The sequence below is a fragment of the Panthera pardus genome, unplaced genomic scaffold (genome assembly GCF_024362965.1).
Source record: "Panthera pardus isolate Hobbes unplaced genomic scaffold, ASM2436296v1 HiC_scaffold_16, whole genome shotgun sequence".
In the NCBI taxonomy this organism is placed as follows: domain Eukaryota; kingdom Metazoa; phylum Chordata; class Mammalia; order Carnivora; family Felidae; genus Panthera; species Panthera pardus.
Window position 1 is genome coordinate 90,302,505 of NW_026526721.1, and position 27,360 is coordinate 90,329,864.

The 27,360-nt window shown below is 33.0% G+C and overlaps 1 protein-coding gene across 6 annotated transcripts in view; it reads right to left on the bottom strand.

Annotated features, from left to right (window-relative positions):
* The window catches only part of NAALADL2 (N-acetylated alpha-linked acidic dipeptidase like 2), a 1,333,736-nt gene that overhangs the window by 505,171 nt on the left and 801,205 nt on the right, over positions 1–27,360 (bottom strand). The gene's annotated exons all lie outside the window — the stretch shown is intronic.

Sequence of the window (27,360 nt, forward strand, 5' to 3'; positions counted from 1 at the left end):
TTAAAAAGTGGTACAAATCCTTCCAACTTCAGTTTATTTTTAGTGTAACATATATTTATTTGAAACTTAATAGAATATCAGCTTATTCCTTAAAATCTAAAACTTTCACAGAGCAATTTGTAATTTTCACATAAGAATTGATATTTATGAAAATAGATGTCAAAAGATATTTATTTTCTTGCTGATCATGACACAGCAAAAGACATTACACACCTAATATTAAATATTAGAGATAAGCTCTAAAAATTTTACATACACTCCATAAATGAATTATCTAAGTTACAATACAGAGGAAATAACAAGTATATTAATCTTCAAATGTATCAGTTTTTACCAGGTTTTCCACACTATCCTTATTTTGTCATGCTTGCTTTCAAGAGATCTATAAATCAGCAGTTTTCTCTCTTCTGACCTCCTAAGTAGTCAGTTTTACCAGAATGAAAAAAGTAGAAAAAGCTCCTTGGAGGACATCCAGAGTTCAAATGCTTGATGAAAACAGTTAGTAACGGATTTAGTTCAGCAAAAATACAGTTCAGCATCCCACAATAATAGAATTATGCTACCAGAATATACCTAGGTTATATTCAAGAGTAATATGAAAAATGTTGAATTACCATGCCTGAAGGAAACTGACCAATCAGAATAGATTCTAAGTAATTGGCTCAGGTATACTAGAGTATATTGACTGAGTAACCATCTGGATATCAATCTATAGAAACATCCTTCACTGAGGACCTGTAAGCCAAACAAAGGATGGCTGGATGCATGGATGGATAAATTGAAGAATCATGCTGCTTTTCCACCAGTATTTAATTTGAGATGTTATAATGATTGTTAATACTCTATGTCTACTTGACTAGGCCATGGAATGTCCAGTTATTTGGTCAAACATTACCTTGGGTGTATGTGTAAAGCTGTTTTGGGATCAGATGAACATTTAAATTGGTAGAATAAAAAAGCAAATTGTCATCACTCTGTGAGTGGGTCTCATCCAATAGTTGAAGGCCTGAATAGAACAAAAAGGGCTGAAAATCCTCTGAATAAGAGGGAATTGCTCCTGCTTGACATTCTTTCAACTAGGGCGTTTTCTTGCCTTTGAACTCCAAATGAAACATTGACATTTCTCGGTCTCAAACATGCCAGCTTTGGGACTAGAACTATACCATCAGCTCTCCTGGATCTCCAGCTTGCCTACTTACCTTGCATATTTTGGGACATTAGGACTTTTCAGCTACCATAATGTGAGCCAATTCCTTACAATAAATCCTCCATCTATATGTATGTGTGTGTATACATATATATCCTATTGGTTTCATTTTTCTGGAGAACACTAATATAGGTATAAAGATTCCAAGTGAGACAAAGTATAGAATTTAGGCAGATATGTAATTCCTACAGCTGTTATGGAAATCTTTGAATAATAAGTATTCATTAAACTCCATAAATCTCAACCATTTCTTTTCCTAAAATTTATGAAAGACCAGGAGTGGGTCATGTCCACAACCTGGTGTGTTAAATATTGAAAATTAAAACATTAAAAAGAGATGCTTATATGATAATATAAACACAGAATGTTAATATTGAAAGAAACAAATCATTGGTGTTTGTAGCAATATAAGTAAATGGAAAATTTTAGGGGCAATTTTTCTCCTTTCTTGTATTCATTTGCCATGACAAAGACAGGTTTATTCAAACTACATTTACTGAAACTATAGTCTGTCCTAGGCACTCTGCTGGTCACTGGGGATTCAAAGATAAATGTATCCGCTCCATTCCACAGGTATCTTGTACTTCCTCCCTCTCTGTCCCACAAGATGAGGACTTTGCCCTGCCAGATGTGGTAGGGCTTTGTAAAACATGAGGCTTTAGCTCCATCTGTAACAAGTTAGTTATTTAGAAATGCATGGCATTGTGGGTAAGAGCACATGCTTGGGAGGCAAACAGCATGGATTTGAATTCAAATTCTCACAATCACCAAATGTATAGCTTCCACAAGTTATGTAACCTCTCTCTGTCTCCATTTTCTCAACAATAAAGTAGGGATAACTGTACTTTCTTCATTATGTTGTTATGAATTAACACGTAAAATCATTTATAAGAGTGCCTCATGTATAATAAACACTTAAAAAATCTTTGTAGTTTTTACCGTCAGGGGTAACTAAATGTTAACTCTTGCTGGGTACATAGGTGACATTGATGTCATTATTTGTGCTATGGTGGATACTTGAAATATTAATTCATTAATTTTTAAAGAAAAATGCAAGAGGGGCACCTGGGTGGCTCAGTCGGTTAAGCAGCCGACTTCAGCTCAGGGCATGATCTCGCAGTCTGTGAGTTCGAGCCCCGCGTCGGGCTCTGTGCTGACCGCTCAGAGCCTGGAGCCTGTTTCAGATTCTGTGTCTCCCTCTCTCTGACCCTCCCCTGTTCATGCTCTGTCTCTCCCTGTCTCAAAAATAAATAAAACGTTAAAAAATAAAAAAAAAAAAAGAAAAAGTGCAAGAGAAAACTAAGTACTATTTACAATCATAATCAATTCATAAAGTACTTTTGAATTAATTTCAAAAATAACTCAGAACAACTTTATGGGAAAATAATTAACATTCTTGTAAAGTAAAGACATGACCAAAGACCTGAATGAATAGAAGAAACACAGTCATCACTTATGGAACAAGACAACATTGTTTATATCGAAATTTTCCATGCAATGACTTTTAAATTAAAATTAATGTAATGTTTGTAAACGTATAATTTAAACAATTTGGAAAAATAAGAAGACTGGCATTATCAAATATAAATACATATTACAAAGACACAAAAATAAAATGTGTGGCACTTTTACAGAAACAATGGACAGAAAGTCCAGACCTAGATCTATAGACATTAGAGAGATAGCCCTGCAAACAATTGGGGAAAGAATGAATTTAGTAACAGTGCTGGAAAACCAGTGTCACTATTTTGATTCTTGGAGACATAAGAGTCTTCAGATCTCTAGTTCCGCTGAGTCTCTGTTATAAAATCCTTTCTTACTGTCTGGGTGGACAACACATCCTTCACGAAGTACCTATTTGAGCAGTGATTTGACTCTATTCTCATTCTCAAAAGGACTGTTTCCAAGAAACTACATTGACACCAACTGCTTCAACCCAGTTTGATATCCATGTGTAGTAAATGCATAAACAAGAATACTCTAAGACCTAGCAATTCTACTCTTAACTTTATATCCACCAGAAGTTGGCACACAAGTTCACCAAAAGACATGTACAAGAACACTCCCAACAGCACCATTCATAATAAGTTCCAATATGGAAACAACTCAGCAAGCAACTATAGCATGTATCAACAGATTGTGGTATGTATTCATGTAATGAAAGACTGTACAGCAATAAGAATGAGCAAAACTACAATGACAGACAATAGCAATATGAACAAATGTCACTCACATATATAATATTGAACAAAAGAAGGCAAACATTAAGGGAATATACTATTGATCCTACTTAATGTAGTTCAAAAACAGATAAAATTCAACTATTACAATAGAAGTCAGGAAATTTAGCTCTTCTCAGGGCTCAGTGATCTGGAGAAGCTAGAAGGATGGTTTCTGGTACTGGCAACACAGGGATATTAAAGTCATTTAGTAGTATGCTTACATTTTGTGTGTTTTCCTGTGTGTGTGTGTGTGTGTGTGTGTGTGTGTGCGCGTGTGTGGTACTTCAGCAAAAATTTTATTGAACACAAAGTTTAACTACACAAGAATGAAAAATTTAGAAAGTGAATTTTCTGAATGGTAGTGACTTGTTAGGTGTTTACAATCATTTAACTTAATTATGCCTTAGGTCTATTCAGATCAGAAGGGAATAAATAAAATTGTCTCTGTGGATGGCATTGTATTGCATATAGAAAAGACTCTGCCTAAAAAAGTTGTTAGAACTGATGAATTAATTAAATAAGTTGCAGGATGCTAAATCAATATACAAAAATGCGTTGTGTTTCTATACACTAACAATGAACTCTCTGAAACAAAAATAAAGAAAACAGTATCATTTACAATAGTATCAAAACAACACAATACTTAAGGATAAATTTAAGCAAGTGGGTGAAAAATCTGTCCACTGGAAACTATAAGATACTGATGAAGGAAACAGAAGAAGACACAAATAAATGGAGAGCTATCTAATGATGGTAGATCGGAAAAATTAAAACTGTTAAAATGTCCAAACTACCCAAAGTGATCTACATATTTGGTGCAATCTCTATTAAAATTCCAATGGTATATTTCACAAAAATAGAAAAAAAAAAACTGAAATTCATATGGAACCACAAGAGACCTCAAATAGCAAAAGCAATCTTGATAAAGAAAAAATCTGGAAGCACGACACTTCCTGACTTCAAATTATATCACAAAACTATAGTAACCCAAACAGTATGCAATTGACATAAAAACAGGCACATAGATAAATAGAACAGAGTCCAGAAATAAACCTATGTATATATAGTTAATTAATTTTTGACAAGGAGTCAAGGATATACAGTGGGAAAAATAATCTATTCAGTGTTGTTGAGAAACTGAAGAGCCAAATGCAAAGGAATAAGTAAAACTGGAATCATATCTTATACCATCCACAAAAATAAACTGAAAATGAATTAAAAACTTGAATGTAAGACCCAAAATCATAAACTCCTAGAAGAAAACAGACTACGATCTTTGACATTAGTCTTAGCAGCAATGATTTCTTTTCTTTATACACTAGAAGCAAAGGCAACAAAAGCAAAAATAAACAAATGGAACTACATGAAACTAAAATGGTTCTGCACAGCCAGAGCAGCTATCGACAAAATGAAAGGCGACCTATGGAATGGGAGAAAATATTTGCAACCACATTTTTGATGAGGAGTTAATATCCAAAATATAAAAGTAACTCATAAATCTTAATAGCAATCATAATCATATAATCATAATTCAATTAAGAATGGGCAAAAGACCTGGAGAGATGTTTTTCCAAAGAAGACATACAAAGGATACAAAAAAGATGTTTAACATCACTAATTATCAAGAAAATGCAAATCAAAATCACAACAGAGAGATTACCTTACACTTGTTAAGATGACTGTTATAAAAAAGGCAAGAGATACAAATGCTGGTAATGACATGGAAGATAGGAAAACCTCATGCACTGCTGGTGGGAACGTAAATTGGCACAGCACTATGGAAAACAGAATGGAGATTCCTCAAAAAAATAAAAATAGAATCACCATATGATCCAGCAATCCCATTTCCAGCAACATATTCAATGAAATCACAGTCTTAAGAAGATATCTGCACTCCCTTATTCCTTGCAGCATATTCACAATAGCTAACACAAGGAAACAACCTAAGTGTCCATCAAGAGATGAACAGATAAAAAAATTATGGTATAAATATATACTATGGAGTATTTTTCAACCTTAAAAAGAAGAAAATCCTGCCATTTACAACAACATGGATGAACCTGAGGGAGCATGATAGCTAAGTGAAACAAGCTAGACAGATAAAGACAAACACTGCATGGTATCACACTGCAGTCCTAAAACAAACAAAAACAAAAACAAAAACAAAACAAATTCATAGAAACAGAGAAGAAGGATGGTTGTCAGGTGATGGGGTGGGGGAAATTGGAAGATGCTGGTAAAGGGTACAAACTTTATTATGAGATGAATAAGGTCTGAAGATCTACTGTATAACATAATGACTATATCTGATAATATTGTCCTGTAGAACTGAAATTTTCTATGAGAGTAGAACTTAAGTGTTCTTATCCCACCCTCCCCCACACATGTAAATATGTGAGGTGAGTTCACCCAGACATAAACCATTTCCATAACCTGACATTTATCAATCCAGCAAAAGTTTCCTAATAAATGCATAACATTTATAGGATGTTAAAATAACTAGTCGATTCAGTTAATAATCTGAAAAGTTTGCCTCAATACTTTCCTGAAATAACTAACCAGATATTTTAACATGAATATTTGTATCTTGCCTCTTCTTAAGTGTCACTCGGTAGAGAGATACTTGTATTTTTAAAAGTTAACCAAACAAATCCAAAGAACTGATTTAGACTTGAGGAAAATTCTCAAGACACAACAGACATTTTTAACTTTTTTCTGTGCCCACAGAATGAGGCTCTTTGCAGTACATTACTGGAGTTTAATTGACAGCCAACAGTGGAGATGCTGTATTTCCAACCTGGACTTCAGATTATTCACACACCTCAATCTGGACACCAAATGTACGACAGTACCTTTTTTCTCCCCCTTCCAAACATAAGTTTGAGTTAGTGTCCAAATACACATTACAAAAAAACAGGTTTTGTTATTGTTATTATTTTATATGTTCCCCCTTTTTCCGTCTTGTTTATTCTATCAGATAGAAGAATCTTATTCTTAAAACCTTCCAAGAATAGGCATGCTTTGGGACAGAGAGAAATCTCTCTAGAGATTAAGTGTAGTTTCTAGTTGTACAATATGGAAATATCTCCAAGATAACAACCAAATGACCACTAGATATGTTAAAACATACTTCCAGAATTAGCTTGGGGGTCTCTGATAAGACGTTCAGGAAACTGACCCAAGGTATAGATCCTTGTCCCTCAAACAGGCAAGAGGAGTTAACTGTTCTTTCTTTGGCTTTGCTGTATAAACTGTATGAAACTTTCTGATAACTTTGTAGTCAATTTTCTGCTCATATACACAAGAAAATCTGTTAATGCTTACAGAATGATAAATTATGTTCTCTCTCTCTTTAACATTGGTATGAAGGGAGGGCTCTTTTTGTTGGCAGAAATGTTTTGTTTCTCTAATAGGAGGAAGAAAATGAACGTAAAATGAGTGCTAACTACAGGTCAGACTGTCTGATATAACAAAAGCTCTTTGTAAAGCATATTGAAAAAGTAACTTCTGTTAACGTCACAAATTCTATTATTTTAGTAATCCAGATGACAGCAGCAAATCCAATGAATACCGTTTAGGTAGGAAATAGAAACTGTAGTCACATTTTATTTGAGATTTATGATTCTTTGTGCTGCTTATCTGCCTAAGCATCCTATAAATGTGAGAAAAGAAGAGGAAAAGAGGTGATCATGTTTTTAGTATACTGTAAACTGAATCTTAAAACATGCATGCATATGAATATTTGTTCATCTGAATCCTTAGAAGAATAGTTTACATTCTTATATGTAAAGATATATATATATTTATAATAAATATATATAAATATAGATATGCAGGTGTGTGTGTGTGTTTGTATATATAATTTGAGTCCATTTCCCTTAGGTAATTATCAATGTTGAAATAAATGTTGTGTCTATATCTCCACGTAACCCTGATTTTTTTCAGAATTAAAAAGTTAGTTACTGATCATTGTCATTACTGATTCTGTTACTGTTGAATTTCTGCTAGTGAACAAATCCTGAATAATTGGAACCTGAAGAAAAGTAAAGTAGATACTTTTCTTGAAAGAAAAGCAAATCACCCTCTCCCTCTCACCACAAAAAGAAAATAAAAGAAAAGAAGAAAGAAAGAACAAAAGAAAGAAAGAAAGAAAGAAAGAAAGAAAGAAAGAAAGAAAGAAAGAAAGAAAAAGTTGAGTCACAAACTCAAAGACATTGGGGACAGAGGCTAAAAAGAGTCAAGATTGCACAACTGTGGCATTTCCCTTCCCTTCTCCCCCCACTGAAATTTCCTCTTAATTAACATTGCTGATAAATCTACTACACATTACCCAAACTTTCCTTATAAGAATGATTCATGCTTCTGGTGACTGCCTGGGTGCCCAGGACTTACAGAAATTTGTGGGGTAATGGATGGGTAGGTAAGTGGTGATTGAAGAACTCTTCAAAGTTCATTCATTTTTATCCAAGTTATTTTCCTTTTACTCTCTCTGCCTACTTCTCCTTGAGACATGTAAAGGAATTTCAAGACTGTCATGGTTTTAAAGTTGCAAAATCAGCTGATGTCACAGGCTTTCAAAGGATAGAAAATATCTATCTATCTATTTATTTATTTATTTAAAAAAATGTTTAATGTTTTTATTTATTTTTGAGAGAGAGAGAGACAGAGCATAAGCAGGGGAGGCGCAGAGAGAGAGGGAGGCACAGAATCCGAAGCAGGCTCCAGGCTCTGAGCTGTCAGCACAGAGCCCAAAGCAGGGCTCGAACTCACAGACTGTGAGATCATGACCTGAGCTGAAGTTGGATGCTTCAGCTGGAGCTGAAGCCTGGGGAGCCACCCAGGCGCCCCAAGGATAGAAAATATTTAATAACTATAGTCTGTTAACTGTTCTTATAAGAATACTAAGAACTGGAAACTTTCCTTGACCAGCTCTATCAAGTAACAGAGTAGTAAATCACAATATTCTGGTTACCTCACTCATGCCATACTATCATAGATTGACTTGGGTTAATTGTAGGAATATAAGTCAAGTTTTAGAGCTTCCTAAAATGTATAGAAAAAATGTTTCAGTATTTCATTTGTTCATTTGTAAGAATCATATACATATTTAATTTCTACTATGTGTTAGTAGTTACTCTATTATAAAATCACTTAATCATAAAATATTTAAAGTGAATTTTAGGTGTCTATTCCTTGAGTTTGGTGGAAGAAAGGAAAGACTAAAAACAGAGATTTAAAAGAAGTATAAAACATAATCCTTGCATTTAATTTGCTTTGTAAAGATACAAATAAGATCCAACAACAAAAATGTGATTACAGTGGAATTTTAATGAGAATTCAAAGTCAGCCTGGAGAGTTGGAGAAAGCTTTGTAAGAGACATGGGACCCAAGATAACCTGAAGTGACACAGAAGAGGCTAAGCATTCTAGGTGGAAAATGAAATAGAAAATAGTTGGGAAATGGGGAGCCTGGGTGGCTCATCCTGTTAAGTGTCAGAGTTTTGATTTTGGCTCAGGTCATGATCATATGGTAGTGAGATACAGCCCTGTCCCCACTGAGCATGGAGTGCACTTAGGATTCTCAATCTCCCTCTTCCTCTGCCCCACCCCGCTTGTGCCCTCCCTGGAAGGAAGGAAGGAAGGAAGGAAGGAAGGAAGGAAGGAAGGAAGGAAAGAAATAGAAGAGAAAAACTAGATTCTTTGCCTAAAATTCAAATATCCACAAGAATAAGTAAAGCTTTATTTAGGAATTGCAATCCCTACTTCTAAAAAAAAATAAAAGCTTAATTACATACATGATGTATTATGTGAAGTCTGGTATTGTGGAAGGTTCTAGATAAAATAGGGTGTTCAATTCAAAGATGACAATCACTTCTACAAACACACAAAGAGTTTGAGTATGGTTATGTATTATTTAATTAAAATTTGGTTTCATCCTCTTTTTAGATGTGCCAGGTTTATCAAATTGATCCATGTTAAGATCCTTTAAAATATTTCTGTGAAGTTAGAATTGTGGACTGGAAAAAGATTTTCTGGAAACTAAATTTACTGAGATAATTTAGATAAGATAAATATCATTTAAACATTAAGGTGTACCATTAAGTCTTGTTAAAATATTTTTTAATCTAAATTGTCTTAAAATATATAATGTTAAAAGGAAAACAAAATTCTATTTTATTTCATTTAATTAATTTAATTTCATTTAAGTAATTTAATTTAATTAATACATTTAATTGACACATCCATTAACCCACCTGGTTTTTTTTGGAGAGAATATTTAAGTTCTACACTTGGCAAATTTTAATTTATACAATTGTGTTACTAACTGTAGTCACAATATTTTATTTTAGATCCTCAGGTCTCATTCATCTTAAAATAAGGTGGGTGAAAGTGTACAGACTTACCAGCCTCTTCCTATTTCTTCCACAGCCCCTCACCACACCAGCCTCTTGCAACCACCATTCTACTCTTTTTCTAGGAGTCTGACTTTTTTTCCCTTTTTTTAGATCCCACATAAATGATGCCATGGGGTATTTTTCTCTGTCTGGCTTAATTCATTTAGCATAATGTACTCAAGTTCCATCCATATTGCCACCAATGGCAGAAATTTCTTTCTTTTGTAAGGTTAAGTAATAATCCATTGTGTATACGTGTGTGCATACGCATCTCATTTTCTTTATCCGTTCATCTGTCAACAGCCATTTTAGGTTGTTTCCATATCTTGACCATTGTGAATAATGTTTCTATAAACATGGAAGTGCTGATATCTCTTTGATGTATTGTTTTCATTGTCTTTGGATCTATACCCAGAAGTGGGATTGCTGAATAATATGGTGGTTCTGTTTTTAATTTTTTGAGGAACTTCCACACTCTTTTGCACAGTGGCTGCCCCAATTTACATTCCCATCAACAATGCAAAAAGTTCTTGTTTATCCACTAAGCTCTACCTGATATACACTGTGTTTATGTGGTAGAAGACGTTTAAATGTAGACGTTTAAATAGGAAAGACCAATTTGTTTCTTTCAAATAGAGGTTATTTTTCAGTTTCATAACTAGATTCCTAAGCAAAGAGTAATGATTTTGTTGTTGTTGTTGTTGGTAACAACATATTTCAAATGGCATCTCTCACAGTTTTTACTGAGATCCAACAACCTGCCTAATCTTATCCTCTCATTATGTCCTACCAGGGTACAACAGGATTTTTTTTTTTTTTTTTTCAAACAAAGATGAATGTGTAACGCAGAGGACTTAAGATGTTAATCACAAACTAACATCAGTAAGGGTACTGTCTTTATTTGGTTCTTTTCAAAGTAGATTTTTGTTTTAAAGTAGAAAATCTTTTCAAGTGTGTAAGTAAAGGTAATGTTTAGATGAAGAAAAAAAAATAAAACTGAAGAACTGGAAAGACATAACTTGTTGGATAGCTGGTGGAATAGTAAGAACAAAGATTCCTCATCTTTCCAGTTTGGGAAATATCAGATGTCTGCCAATAAATAAACAGTAGATTATGAGTGTTGTTTCCCTGGATTCTCTCTAAAAATGATATTTAACAGTATCTAAAATGAAGGAGTGAAAACAAAGACAAGTTTTTTGTTCACTTATTCCATCAAAAAAGAAGAAAAAATTCCTATCCCCACAATTTCCTAACATGAATTTGCCTGGCTTTTTGCTTCTAAAATTCTAGGAAAGTGCTTATCTATCAGTAATTAATTCCCATAACCATATATTTTAATATTTCAGTGAAGCTTGTGATGTACATTTTTATTTATAATATATACATATACTAACATGTAGAGGATCTTATTTAAAGATTGTTGGAAAACTCAGAGTCATTTTTGTATCATATCGGCCTTCCTGACATTATCACTCTAGATCATTCTTCCCTCTCCAAATTTCAGGAAGTAATAAAATATTATGTAATATCTTGTGCCATTAAAAAAAAGATGGTTTGAACTAGGAATTAAAGTATGCAGTTTTGAACAGACATAATATATGATTTTACGCCTATAATATATTCAACCAATAGATTTACTATGTGTTTTAAACCAAATGGGAAGATTTTTCAAAAAAAAAAAAACAAACAAAACTCTTATGCCTTTAATTAAAGGTATATTTTCAATCAAAAGCATCAGCACTTTACATATGAATCTAAAATGAAACCTGACATAAAAATCCACATTCAAGAGGTTTAGCATTCAGACAGAAGTATGTGCAGTAAATTCTTCTAGATGGTATGATGGACTTTCTTTTCCTAGCACTGTTGCTAAAATATTTTAATAATTTCAATTAGTATATTGGCAATGATAAGGGTAAATCTCTGCAGTTGACTTAGATTAAATATCCATGTAAAACGAATCCAAGTTTGACAGTTCCTTTTGTATCTAGCTTATCACTACCAATGGGGTGTTAACTTGCAGGGAGTGTTTCCAACAGTCTATCTACATCTATGAGCAAAATAAAGTTCTAATTGCAACTAGTAAATATATTCTTAGTTGAAAAGTTAAACTCTTCCAAAATGACACTGTGAGAACTTTCCCAGGTGGAAGGAAGTGTGCATTCACTCCATCTGGAATACAGACCTGCTGCTTAAAAGGATGCAACAAAAACAGAATCTAATCTTTAGAGAAGTTACATTAGAAAATGGTAGTTCCTATCTCTTAAATACTTCATATGTTTCCCTGCATATATAGATGGAATGTACAGCTTGGAATAGGAAAAGAACGTGAGTTTTCCAGTCATGGATTCCTACCCTCCAGTCTAAGTTCTGCCACCTATTAAAGTGTAAAATTGAAAAGTAATTAATCACTGAGGTCTTCATTTACCATATGTACAGTTAATACCTTTAAATACAGTTGTGAAAAGCACTGAATTTAAATGAAGTCACGTAAATATATCTTCTGGTACAATGCAGTCACCTTCTCATTAGAACAGCAAACTTAAATTGGACTTTTCAAAAGGAACACTATTAAGCAAAAAACGTAGAAAGCTGCAAATCCATCAAAAATTTGGCACACTGTGTATAAGTTTCTATTTTCAAAATTACTCTGGTTAGGGTTTGGCTAATTACACACTGACTAACATTCCTTTTGTCCCCTTGAACTTTAACACCATAAGATGATTAGACTCAGATACTCAACCAGCTAGTATGAAACAGTTTTAGAGCTGAAAATACAGTTAGGCTTGGGATGTCTCTCTGATATATTAACCAGATACATTCATTAGTTTATTCACTCATTCAACACACAATTTTTTGAGAAACATCTAGCATGTATCAAAGATCTGACATAGTGCTAAAAGCAGAAGATACAGTAGCAAAAAAAATAACATCTCTTCCTTTAGGATTTTATCATCTAGTAGGGTGATCACATACTAAATTATATTACACAAATATATCAAATTATGAATAGTCATATTTGTTAAGAAAAAAGGGGTTATTTATCCTTTACCAGCATGTTCTTTGGAATCAGGGAAATATTATCTAAGGAAGTAATAATATGTGATCTGGAGATCAAATAGATTTGTGTAAGAACAAGGGTAGGGGGAGGAATACTCAGGTAGAATAAACTGGAATTAATAAATGTCCTGAATAGGAGGGCACATGGCAAATTTCAGAAGGTAAAAGAAGACAATAAGTAAAAAATGAGGTAGACAAATGTAGATTATTAGGGGATTTGTAAGTAATACTAAGCATCTTGGGCTTTATGTCAGTGGAAAATGTCTTTATGTTATTGAGAACCCATGAAGCGTTTTAAGCATGGATTTGATACAATCAAGTTTGTGTAAGAAAAAAATCATTTTAACTGTTAAAAGAAAGATAGACTGAAAGAAAGAAGATTGGATGAAGATACATCTATATTTGGAAATATGGGTCATTTTACTAAGTTAACATATTACTTCCAATTTTTCAAATCTCTCCTGTATTGGTTTTAAGTCCACAGCCTTGCTATAACCTTAGGAATTTCAGAAAAGATACAATAAATTAGGAACTATGTCTTGATGATCACCTCACAATACAATTTGTCTGCATCAGATACTTTAGTCAAAATATGGATATGTGACAGAGAAGAGTTAAAATTGTATTTGATCAAATCAAATCAAACTTCTGCTTGCAGAATAGTAACGGATGAATATAGTAAAATATTAGCATCGGTGTTTTTATACCCTTGGGTTTTATCAAGCATACTGGAAGTTTTTTGGGGGTTTTTGGGTTTTTTTTTTGTTTTTTTTTCATACTGGAAGTCTTATTTTGCACATTTATGGGTGTGTTTTGCTGAGCTGCCCTAAGGATGCAAACAGCATTTGTTGATTAAAATTAGGTCCAGTTAATAGCAGTTAGCATACCTCAGTGTCTCTGGAATTGAGGATGGGTGAGAAGGTGAGGGGAGCTGGTAAATAAGAGGATTAATCAAATTATTTGGGTTGCACCATTGAGGTTCGAAGATGAAAGAAGTAGATTTCCTGTTAATAGAAGGTGAAGTTCTCCATTAGTCTGTGTGTGTACATTGTTAGGGTTCTATTTTTATCTCTCCCAATTATAAAAGTTCTATTTGAATTTTTTCACATTTGCTTAGTCATTTTTACATGATTTGCCTAAACTGCTTTCTTGTCAAAAGCTGTTAAAAGCTTTGGAGTTGAAGAATACATTTGCAAAAGGGATTTTCAAAAGCCTTACGAAGGCAAAAATTATTTATAATTATACCACAAAGAGAAATGTAGACCTTGCTGTTGAATAAAGTCAACAATGACTAAATTCTGTTTAAATGATGCATAAAAAGAACTTTATGGTAAATCTGTTTTTTTATGTTTTTCCTTATATATACTCACCCTACAGAAATTGAATGATTGCTGACATTTATAGTATAGTACACATTTTATTAAAATATGAAGCAATTTTTTCATGTCGATGCATTTTTATTAATATTCATTATTTAAGACTAAAAATAAAATAACCTTAAAATGGTTCACATCACATAAGTATAGTCTGGTGGATACCAGACTTGCAGTGATGAATTATAGAAAAAAATAATGACTTTTGGGAATTTTGTTATTATTATTTTATTCCTAAAATGTTTATTCATAATTACTATGTTTTACTAAGAATAACTAAAAAAGTACTAACATATTTTGTTGATGCCTAGGCATAGTACTTAGTGTTCAATCTTCATATTTTAGTATTAAAATATGTCATAACTTTACATTGGTTAAGATTTTAGCTCTTAAATATGCATAAAGATGCCATATGGGTAGAGGTACATATAAAACAAGTGTCCTCAAGACACTTGACTTCCATCTGGCTAAAATTTGTCATAATATATGGATTTTGTTAGAAGGAGACATTACCCTGCTGTGAGCCAGAAAATGGTTGTAAAGTATACACAAATTCCTCATATTTACATTGCAAATGTTGCCCCATAACATGTAAATGGAATGACTGGCACCACTGTATTCAGTGGTCCTGGTAAAAGAACTCCACACTTGTGTATAAATGGAAAGGTTATTTGAAACGTTACTTTTTTGTAAACACACACACACAAAACAAAACTTTATTGTTGAGAATCTTAAGATCTTCTTGAAAACAATAAGAGAGTAAACTACTTCTATATGAATACAGCATATTCTTTATCAAGCTCTTTGGATGCATATTCAGAGAAACTGCTTGAGTTTTCTCCTTATACATCTTCAATCAGTAAGCATCTCTTTACACATAATGAAATTGGAATATGGTCTTTGATTTCACATTTTATTTCTACCACCATTGCACTCTACCTGCTTTCTATTACCTGGAAAACTTTCCCAGTGCTAACTTATCTTTACTGCCACCATTTCAAAAGGTGGAGGTAACTTTAGCCAGTAAAAAACATATAAGCGCTGGGGAGCCGTTTGGCAAATAAACTGAAATAAAGAGTAACAAATAGCAGGTGTTCCATATTATAGCTCTTAGGATTTCCTGAGGGTTTATTTCTTAGATCATCACCCTGACCCATTCTTCTCAATTAAGTGAATATCGTTTTTTCAGAATCATCTTCAAGAGCATGGAAAGAATAACTATGTCCAATGGAATAAATATAACTCTAAATATGTGAAAATTATGCGCCCACTTTACCTGTTCTAACTTGTGAAATCTCTTGACGTTAGTTCACTTTCACTTGACTTAGTGAATACTTTGTGGCAAGTATAATTATTTTAATTTTAATTTTAATTTTAATTTTAATTTTAATTTTACAGATGAATAGCTGAACTTTTACAGATGAATAGCTGAAGTGATTCTCTTAATGTCATAGGTTGGGCCAAGATTTCAGCCCCAGAATGTCTGTTTCAGAGCCCATGCCATTAAGCACTGAGTGCCCCTGCTTTACTGGTTAATTTTGTGGTGCTGTTTTAAATAGAAGGGAGTTGCTCCCTGTTAAAACAAAACACAGGAGTTCACATAGCTCACTAATATTCTGAAATTTGACCATGTAATCTCTGACTAATAGAATAGTATTCAAAGTTTGCAATTCAAAATACTGCCGTGTACTTACTATATTTCACCTTCTTTTATTATACTATTATGCTATTCTGAGTATTTGGGGAAACATCTTTATTTCCACTTAACAACTATAATAATCTATAGCCTATTATCTAAAATATTCAAATAATTCAAATAAATCACTATGATTTAAGAGACTTATTTTAGTTTGTTGAAAATATATTAATACATGTTCATTATAATTTTTAATAACAAATATACAGAGAAAAATAATTTCAAAACCATCTGTGTCTCCATCACAGATGTATATTCAGAACAAAATGTGATGGAAACATCAATCCTTTACCCCCCACCCACTCCCAAACACAGAAAATTCGTTATGAAATTCTCTTATATTAAGGGTAAAAAGGAGAATAAATGGTCTTTTGATCTCTGCAAAATTGTTTGACCTATGCAAGTTTCTTAACCTCTTTGTATACCATCTTAAAAGTACGAAGTTCTTCTAGATGATCTTTAATGATAATGTTTCCTTACTGGATGAAAAATATAATATAATATGGACTAGGATATAGTGTAGCCATTGAAAATCATTGGCACTGGTTTTGAGTAGGAAATTCATATTATAAATACAGTACTTTAAAATAAAATACTTATAGGAAGATAGATGATCTTACTTACAAATATGCTACCAAATTAAAACCTGGTAAATATAAAACATGAATTTTTCATATCTATAGTCTTATATATGGAATCAATTGTAAAAACACAAACAACACAAATAAATAACTGCAGTATTCTATCAAACACTTGAGTTACAGTTTACAATAAGCACTCTTGTTCACATGGACCTACAGGTAAATTGTAAACAATGTGGAGTCTAACATTTTACAATTAAAATGAAAAATACTTTAAAATCATTTATGGGAAACTAATATTTATTACATAAATCATGATTTTAAACTAAATGTTAAGAGGTATGTCTATGAAAAATGGATATTCCAAAAATGAAGTATAAAATATAAACATATATTGTTCCTTTTCTTAACCTAATCTATAATTTATCTGCATGTTGTTATAGGTTATTGCTATAACACCATGGCTATATTTGCTTCTCTCACACTTTTTTTTCAACCATAGCTTCCCCCGCCCCTTCCCGACACACAAAAAAGAATATATTTAAAAGTAAACTATCAATGCTTTACCTTAAATCAGATAAATAACCCAAGAGAACTGATTAAACAATTTATAACATTAGGTTTCTATGGACTTAGAATTACAGATGGAATTATCCCATTTGATATTAGAAATGGGATGCATAGTATATGATTTTTAAGTCTCCCCAGATATATTTTCTACATTGAAAAAGTAATACTTTAAACTCTTTTTGTAGGATAGAGAGGGCAGTACTAGGGATGACATATTATCACAGAAGTAAGCCTCTCAACCCTCAATATTTATCTGATGTCAAAGGCTGCAGGTTCAATGCATCATACATTTATGTGATCAAGTAAATTGCTAGAAGCAAATTTGACATTAAGATGATAAACATGGCTATTAACAGAAATCAGGGTCTACAGTAATCAGATCCAGTAAGCTAATTAATCTTAGCTCTGTCACAAAGATTCCTTGAGACTGGAATGATAACATAAAGCATCAGCAGCACATTTCAAACAATATGGCCTTCCATCTTCTATGTGATATACATAAGCTGGACAGGGCCATGGTGACTGGGATTAAATGTTCTTCATTTTAGAGTCTATTCTGGGAATCTGGATAGGAATGCATTATTAGGCTGTCCCTTTCAGACAGTCAGAATTGTAAAATCATCAAAGTAACTGACTGTTATCATAAATAGGATCAGTTTTTAAAGTTATTAATGACTTTAAGCAGAAAAAGTAAAGAAACAAATCATGTCTGGTCCGGACTGAAATGGTCTCTGCAGATCATGCTGAGATTATAGTGTGCAGAGTGGTAGCATTCTTTCTGTACCAACCAACACAGTCCAAATGGGGAATTTATTTATTTATTTATTTATTTATTTATTTATTTATTTATTTATTTATTTATTTATTTTTGAGACAGAGAGAGACATAGCATGAACAGGGGAGGAGCAGAGAGAGAGGGAGACACAGAATCTGAAACAGGCTCCAGGCTCTGAGCGGTCAGCACAGAGCCCGACGCACGGACCATGAGATCATGACCTGAGCCGAAGTCGGACGCTTAACTGACCAAGCCACCCAGGCGCCCCCCAAATGGGGAATTTATAGCCAGTGCTACATACACACTAGTCAACTTCATAAAGGAAGATAATCCATCCACCTACACAACTCTCTCTTTATACTAAAGATTACTACCTCACATAATTTGATTGAAAATGGATAAATACATTTTCTTAACAAAACATATAAAAATGGTCTTTTGATTTTTAAAAATAAAGACCCGTGTGAAACTGATGCATTTCTGGTACAGAGTTTTAAAAATCTTCCATAAATTGAATAAAAATTCTGACATCTTATCTTTTACTAGAATGAATGAAATGATTTCATAAATGTTGAGGCATTTGTTTCCAGAAAGGCAGATTTCTTGGTTTCTTAGATCACAACCAATGTGTAGTAACATTCTATGTCTTCTTATTTTTTGTTTAAAAGTTTTCTAACCATGGGCCAGAGTAAAAGGAAAGGTAGATAGCTAGTATCCAACATATACTAATAAACTTCATACTTTTCAGTGGATTGTCAAAGATTATAATAAATAACTGCCCATGCATACTTATCAAGAAATGCTATATAAAACATTAGATATTCTAAATATTCTAGAAGTTTGGAGGCAACCATCGTTGAAAGGCTTTTCTAGTATTTAATCAGCCTTATTTTATAAAATTATTTATGTGTAACCTGAATATATTTTGCTACAAGTTAAGACTTTTATTTTATTTATTTTATTTTAATGTTTATTTTTGAGAGAGAGAGAGAGAGAGAGAGAGACCGTACGCATGAGTGAAGGAGGGGCAGAGAGAGGGAGACACAGAATCTGAAGCAGGCTCCAGGCTCTGGGCTGACAGCACAGAGCCCAATCCGGCGCTTAAACCCACAAAACTGTGAGATCATGACCTGAGCTGAAGTTGAATGCTTAACCACACAGGTGACCCTAAGACCATATTTTATAGCTTTAACCTTTACAAAGATTAGAATAACTCCTAATTTTATAACACATGAAACTCCTTCCTATGTTTGAACTCATTTTAACTTTCTCCTCAGTCTTCTTTTCTTTAGATTACATATACTCCCAATTAAATAATTCATCACATTTTCCTGATCCACCAATCATTTTGAATCCATTCCTCAATTTCTTCTATCCATTTTAAAATAGAGCAATTCCAACTGAACCTGATACTCTACTAATTAACAATGCTTGAGGCAGGTTATTTTTCTATTTTTTTCATATCTTTCTCTAGCTAAGATTAACTAAATTTGTGTTTGTTTTCAATGTTATTTTCCTGATATTTTCTCGTCTTTGGCATTCTTGAGACAAACTATTTATATACCCCTGTAACTGAAATTTCTCTGGGATTCTGTGACATCAAAGCAGTAAGAGAATGTAATTACATAGGATCATCATCTGAAAAAAACAAACAAAAAAAAAACTGTGTGCCTACTCATTAAGATCAAAACTCAGATACATATTTATAAAATATGTTTAAATTAAAAGAAACAAAAAAATACGTCACTGATTCTTCCTCCAAAAATATATCTTATAGGCCTAGTTAGTACAATAAAACAGTCCTGTCATTTTCAACTTCTTAATTAGAAACTGTTCCTTTCTGTGAGGATTTCCTTAACAGCCAACAAAAATCCATACAATACTGGAAGATGTTCCCACCCGCCCAGCAGGCACTTCTCACTTTTCCATTGAACATTCCATATGCATCCATCAAGTCATTACAATATTCCACATATCTGTCAATCTTTGCCAGGCTATCACATACAAGCATGCACCCTAAGACGATTCTTATGAAAAATTCATAAACATTTTCAAGTTACAAATTCTTCTCATTCAAAATAAGATTTAATGGCAACAGTTTTCCGAAGAAGTTAATGAGAACTCTTCTCTATTAATAAATGAGCTCAGATATGCAAGTGCCCTATGATTTCACCAGGCACTCTAGTTGGGAATATATTCAACACCAATTCACGTCCAGGTTTCTTTTGTTTAGGTGCCTAAGGCTATGTCTTCCTGGCTGTCAGTAATCTGATAAAAATATCAAAATTCAGTCAATGTGGATGAAGAATGATTTAACTGTAATGACCATATCCAACCCACTGGTTGATTTTTACCATACTTTGCAGGGAGAATATCAAGTGATATTTTTTACCCCTTAAATCAAGTCAGATTTGGGACAGCTAACCTGGTAAATTGAATCATCTGATTAGTATGCCTGGTTGACAAAGGGCAGAAACTGAAAGACTCTCCACATAAATGGGAAATCTTGTCCAAATGGCAAGCATGTCTGTAATCACTCAATCTGCTCTCATTGGAGGAGGAAGAAGCTAAATTAAAGCTAGAACAGATGCATTTTCAGGCACTTGTTGAGAATCCTGGTTAAGTCTGCCCTCACCCCCTCCCAGCTTTTTATTCTGAATTTTTTTAAGATTTCAATAGAAATGAAAATAGACCACGACTAATACTTACATACTAATCACTTGACTTCTCCAGATGTTAATCATTTTCCCCACATTTGCTTTATCTTTCGTATCTTTCTCATTCTGAACCATTTGCAACTAATCTAAAACATCTTTTTTAGCTGTAAAGAACCATGATTGAAGCAACGGTGGTGCTAATAACTGAAAGAAGGCATCTTAAAGTAAAGGTTCTTCCATTAATACAGATAATTTAATGAGCTATGGGGATCAGATAGCACACAGGGTTTGGGGTAGCCCAAACTGCCCTAGCTTTCCTGGATAATATCATGGGTGGCATCAGGTAAGCCTCAAATTTTCAAAGACTTTGTTACTGTAAAACAGTGACCATTCCTACACATCACAGTTATTTTGTAAAGATTTGGAGTGTTTACATGAAATAATGTATCTGAAAATTACAGTCACAAGGGATATCATTCACATAGATACATTTTAAGAATCTCCAGTGAAAACAGGAATTGTTGCTTTATCACAGTTACAACACAACAACAATAATGGGCATTTATGGAACATTTACTAAAGGCCAGGTGATATAAAGACAACACTAAGATACTGATTTCACAAGGAAGAAAATTAAGTCTTAAAGATGTTAAGGGATAATAGACTGACTCATAGCAATTCAGTGGCAGAATAGTGACTCAAACCTATATAATTGAACAGATTCTATACTCTGGCCATGGGATGTGAGTTAGGAAATTTATTAGAAGTAGCAAACAAACAACTGATACAAACACCACTAAGGCCAAAATAGGGAAGAATTCAAATCTGTCTTTAGCCACCTCTTCTACACTAGCCCCATTACCCCAGATACAGTATTCCTACCCTTTTGCCTATGCTAAGGGTATGAAATTAGTGTTAAACTGATATCAATTACCTTTCAATAAAATATTTATAAATTATGTATAGTAATATCTTAACAAATTACTCATTAAGTATATGAAATAGTAACTTTTAATTTCTAGCATTTAACTGATATAATTTATGCTAAAGAGGCCTTCCCCAAACCTCTCAAATTACATGAACATGGTCTCATATTCTGCCCATTTGTAAAGTGCCATCTGCATACATGTGTTTCCCAGTTACAGGGCAAAGGGCTTTAGAATTGCACTTTCTAATCAATCAGAATTTTAAGCAAGTTCAAATTAATTGAGAAACAAAATTATTTCTTGGCTTATTAGTTGCCAGATCCATATGTGATCTTATTTTTAAAACAGATTGTATTGGGGTACCTGGGTGGCCTAGTCCGTTAAGCATTTGACTCTTGATTCCGGCTCAGTTTACGATCTCACGGTTTGTGAGTTCAAGCCACCATGGTTTGTGAGTTCAAGCCCCACGTTGGGCTCTGCCCTGACAGCATGGAGCCTGCTTGGGATTCTCTCTCTGCCCCTTCCTGGCTCTTGTGCACACACACACACTCTCTCTCTCTCTCTCTCAAAAATAAATAAGCATTAAAAAAAAGTATATATATATATATATATATATATATATATATATATACACACATGTATACACACACACACACACACACACATATATATATATATATATATATATATATATATATATATATATATATATATAATAGATTCTACCTATTTTCTGATTAAAACACACAAATGATAAAGCTAAGCAAAATAAAAGAAAAAACTCTACATATTTAGTAAGTCATACTAGGTATTTTGTAAAATCCCAAGAAAACTATTTGTATACATGTTTGCTAATCATCACATAAAAAATACCATTTATAGCCATGTTTCACTTCATTATTTCCAACAGATTACTCTATTTGGCTCAGACATCTGTGTTTCCAATTTAGCATAAAACACTCTGTCATTTAGCTTTGCTAAGAAGGTCAGACAATAAAGAATCCAGAATATTATAGATAATTTTGAAATTTCATAAATTAAATTATTTTTTGTGATCCCATCAATAAATCTTCTGATCCAACCAGACTCACATCAAAACATGTTGAAATAAGGACTATAAATAATAAAACATACAGAATATGTCAGCACATATAATAACACAGGAAGCCAAAGTGGGCTGATTTGCTTCATTTGTTTACTATTCAAAATTAAAAACAAAAATTTAATCCAGGAACATGTGTGAAAGGTTTAGATAATTTCCTACAGAGTCACATAACACTCAGTAATAAAGGATGTGAAATAGGTACAAAAATGCTTGTCTACTTGTAATACCATAGTAACTTGGGAGAAAAGCCAATTCCCATTTTAAACTCTAGATATTATAAATTTATTTTTTACTAGTTCTTTCTTAAGGAATCCTTCAGCTTGCAAAATTTACAAAACTGAGTTTGATGCCACTCAAAATATAAGGTGAAGGAAAGTGTTAACACTGTTCTTTTCTTAGCAGAACTGAAATTAAATTTTAGATATTATCACAGATGTTTTAATATCCATAATGCCATCACCAAGTTGTAATATTGTTCAGTTATAGATATGTTACTATTTAAAGGCAAATAAATTGTATTAGAACAATCATTAATTTGGATATTGGATGTCAAGTAAGCATAGCAAGTTACAACTGTAAGGGATTCTTTTGCATTTCAATGACTGATTTTATATATGATGGAATTTTATCCTAAGATTGCTTGAAAAATTCTTAGTGTGAGAATCATAAAAGAAGTTTGATCTAAATAATTTATTTGCTTATAACAAAACAGGCCTGATAGGTAAGGATAGTAATTTTAATAACCTAATAGATTTAGATAAAAACAAAAAGAACACTATAATTGAAAATTTAAGAATGAACATGATCTGGGGCGCCTGGGTGGCACAGTCGGTTAAGCGTCCGACTTCAGCCAGGTCACGATCTCGCGGTCCGTGAGTTCGAGCCCCGCGTCAGGCTCTGGGCTGATGGCTCGGAGCCTGGAGCCTGTTTCGGATTCTGTGTCTCCCTCTCTCTCTGCCCCTCCCCCATTCATGCTCTGTCTCTCTCTGTCCCAAAAATAAAAATTTAAAAAAAAAAAAAAAAAAAAAAGAATGAACATGATCTTGTGGAAGAATCTCCTGATAGCCCTTGCTCAATTATGAATACTAGTCCAAATTGAACTCTTCTATTATACTGCATATGTTTCTGGGATTATAGAGACTCTAATTTTTCTAAATTTCCAATATAAACTTGTTAAAATGTGGAATTATTCCAAAATGAATGAACTATTAGTGTTGTAAGAGCATTAAAAAATTTAGTTGTTGGATGACTATAATATTCAAATAATGCACTTATTATTAATTTAAGAAAATTCAAGGGGCACCTGGATGGCTCAGTCAGTTAAGTGTCCAACTCTTGATTTTGGCTCAGGTCATGATCTCACAGTTTGTCCCAGCTGACATTGTGGAGCCTGCTTGGGATTCTCTCCTTCCTTCTCCCTCTGCCCCTCCTCTGCTTGTGTGTGTGAGCTCTCTCTCTCTCTCTCTCTCTCTGTCTCTGTCTCTCTTTCTCTCTCTCTCAAAATAAATAAATAAACTTAAAAAAAGAGAATTCATAAGAAATTTATTATACTAAATGAGATTACTAGGTGTAATCTAAAATGCAATACAAGAGAAATTATACCAAAAAAATTACATAAAGCCTGAGTAAAATTTGGAAATCCAACTCTAGTAAATAAAAATAACTTTCATTTTATCTGTAATAGAAAGGCTTTTTTCAAACTACACGTTATTAAAACCACAAAAGCTTTATTTTTAACTATAATATATATTGGGCTATAAAACCTTCCCAACAGCTTTTGCATAAACACAGTAAATATATATTTTCAGTTAAAAAGCAATTTAATGAATATTTATGAGAGTAATAAATTAACTTCTATGTTAATAATTACTTATTAAAATAATATTTTATTGACTGTATATTATTTTCAAAGTTCAAGTGAGAATAATTTAAGCTTGCAAAGCTGGGTTAAGGTTTTATAGCTTATTAAAGGTTAATTTGTTATAAAAACAGGAAGTCTATTGAATTCAAAACCAGCTACAATACATTGTGTAGCTGTAATTTTAATTACATAAATTTTAGGGAGAGGTATTTTTTTTGCCAAACAAATATTAATTTTTTCAATGATATTTCTCTCCTAGAAGTAATTTAACTCTGTCTCCACATATATTAGAGCAACAGCAAATGAGTAATATCCAAGCTGCTGCCTAGGATTCTTTAGCAATGGGTTCCTCAGCAAGATAATAATTAATTTATTTTTATTAAGAGAAAGAGAGAGAGATGGAGAGAAAGAGGAGAGATAAGAGCCAAATAGACAGTAATTAATAATTAGACTTTTTTAAAAAGTGGCTTTTTAAAAACTTTGTTAAGTTTAGAGCCAAGGATTTATTTACTTTTTAATTCTTTAATTTTGTTAACACCCTATATGAAATTTCAACACAGAAATGAAAAGAACTGTGTCAAAATCTCAAGGTCAACGTCAGCTGCAGGATAGTCTAAATTCAAATATGTAAGAAACTCTTCAACATCATAATAATTCCTAAAATAATCTAAACTCGCTACTGACGTACTGAGCCTTACTTAGAACTAACAAAGCAGGGATTATACGATTTAGTGAATAACGTGGGACTTGAACTCACAACTCTGAGATCAAGACCTGAACTGAGATGAAGAGCCAGATGTTTAACCAACTGAGCCACCCACACACACCAGATCCTAGACGTTTGACCGCACGGAATAGTGACCATTAAGGAAATGGAACACAAATCGAAAATGCAGTACATAGTAAAATATTTTGGTGTGATTAAATAAAATATTAGCTTACTTTCAAATTGTGCTTAGTATCTTCTAGACATTGTGTTGAATATTTACATGCATTATTTCAATTAATTTCAACAATAACCTTATGACTTATGCAATTTCATTAAGTTTTTGGAGCCATACATGATTAAATTCATAATAAATTTAAACTTTGTACATGTTTATGCTACTTCTCTGTAAATATAATTTTAATTTTCAAAATATTATTCTCATTTTATGAAATTCTATCACATCAAAAAAAGTTTGTGCATAAAAATGAACACTGAAGAATGTAAAAATTGAAAGTATGTACTATCCTGTTAGGTCATTGTTTATATTCATCCTTAACAGTCACTTTATATTTATTTTAACATTCATTTCTCCACTTATTTGTATCTGTCTTATTCCACACAAAAACATTAAAGAGGCAAGTTTAAGTTTTGTGTTTGAGATTCAAATTATGCTACATGGTATCTAGATAATTCTTATTGCTAAATAATGCAAAAGCTCAATCTTGAGAGATAATATTTCTCTAATTGATTTATCCAATAAGTATATTATTATCTTCAGTTCAAATCTGCAAGTTTGAGACAGCTGCCATTTTCCCATTACTGAATTCATCTCCCTACTCATTAGAATCTCATTTGGATTTGAAGGGCTTAATAAAAATAAGTAATATTTATTAAGAATTATAATGCATTTTCAAATTTGATGCTCACACAGCTTAAGAGTTGGGATTATTTTTATCACAACTATAAAGATTTTTTAGAAAAGAAAGAAAGAGAAAAACAAACAAAACCTCTAAGACTTCAGAGGTGTTAGATAATATCCTAAAGTCACATAACCATCAAGAAGAGCTATAGGAGGGGCGCCTGGGTGGCTCAGTCTGTTGGGCGTCCGACTTCGGCTCAGGTCATGATCTCACGGTCCGTGAGTTCGAGCCCCGCGTCGGGCTCTGTGCTGACCGCTCAGAGCCTGGAGCCTGTTTCAGATTCTGTGTCTCCCTCTCTCTCTGATCCCCCCCTGTTCATGCTCTGTCTCTCTCTGTCTCAAAAATAAATAAACGTTAAAAAAAAAAAAAAATTAAAAAAAAAAAAAAAAAAAAAGAAGAGCTATAGGACTTGAGCCTGTTTCCACCACCCTTGCATCCTGTCATACTGTGTTTCACGATTTAAAACAAGTTACCAGGGCGTCTGGATGGTTCAGTCGGTTGAGCATCTGACTTCTGTTCAGGTCATCAGGTCATGATCTTGCTGTTCCTCATTTCAATCCCCACATCAGCCTGTCTGCTGTCAGCACGGAGCCTGCTTTGGATCCGCTGGCCCCCCTCTGTCTACCTCTCCCTGGCTCACACTCTCTCTCAAAAATAAATAAACATTTAAATTGTAAAAAAAAATAAAAATAACAAATAAAATGATTTGCCTATTGAACATGGAGCAAATAGGGCAGATAGGAAAGACAAGGACACCTATCTCTAGCAGGAGAAAAAAAGAGTTGTCAACCATACAGAGGAGGAGAGGGAAAAACTGGAATGTTTAAAAAGTAGCTCAGGATTACCACAAAGTCATGTTATTGCCATAATAGACATCTATATTGGTGAGCCCAAATAATTGCCAAAAGTTAAAATATATCTAAAGCTTACTCTTGCAGATTTTAGAGTAATACGTTATATATAAAGTATTTCTGAAACATGCGTAACTTTAGGGAATGAACTAGAAGAAATCAGTTGTTTTTTTCCTTGATTTTTCCCTCGCTCCCTCCTTGTCCATGACTTCTGTTTTTCCCATTCTTTATTTCTTGCTTTTCTTAATTTATGCCATAACCTTTAGTTATAAGAAACAACATGCTTTCTACCTTGTGGTGCCAAACATACGTGAATACATGGGTATTATTTCTGTTAACCATATAACAAGATATACGCAAAAATCTAATACATGATGTCACTTGTTATGATTTTTTAATATTCAAATGATCAGTAAATTTAATTAAACTATATTATCACATAGGTAAAATACA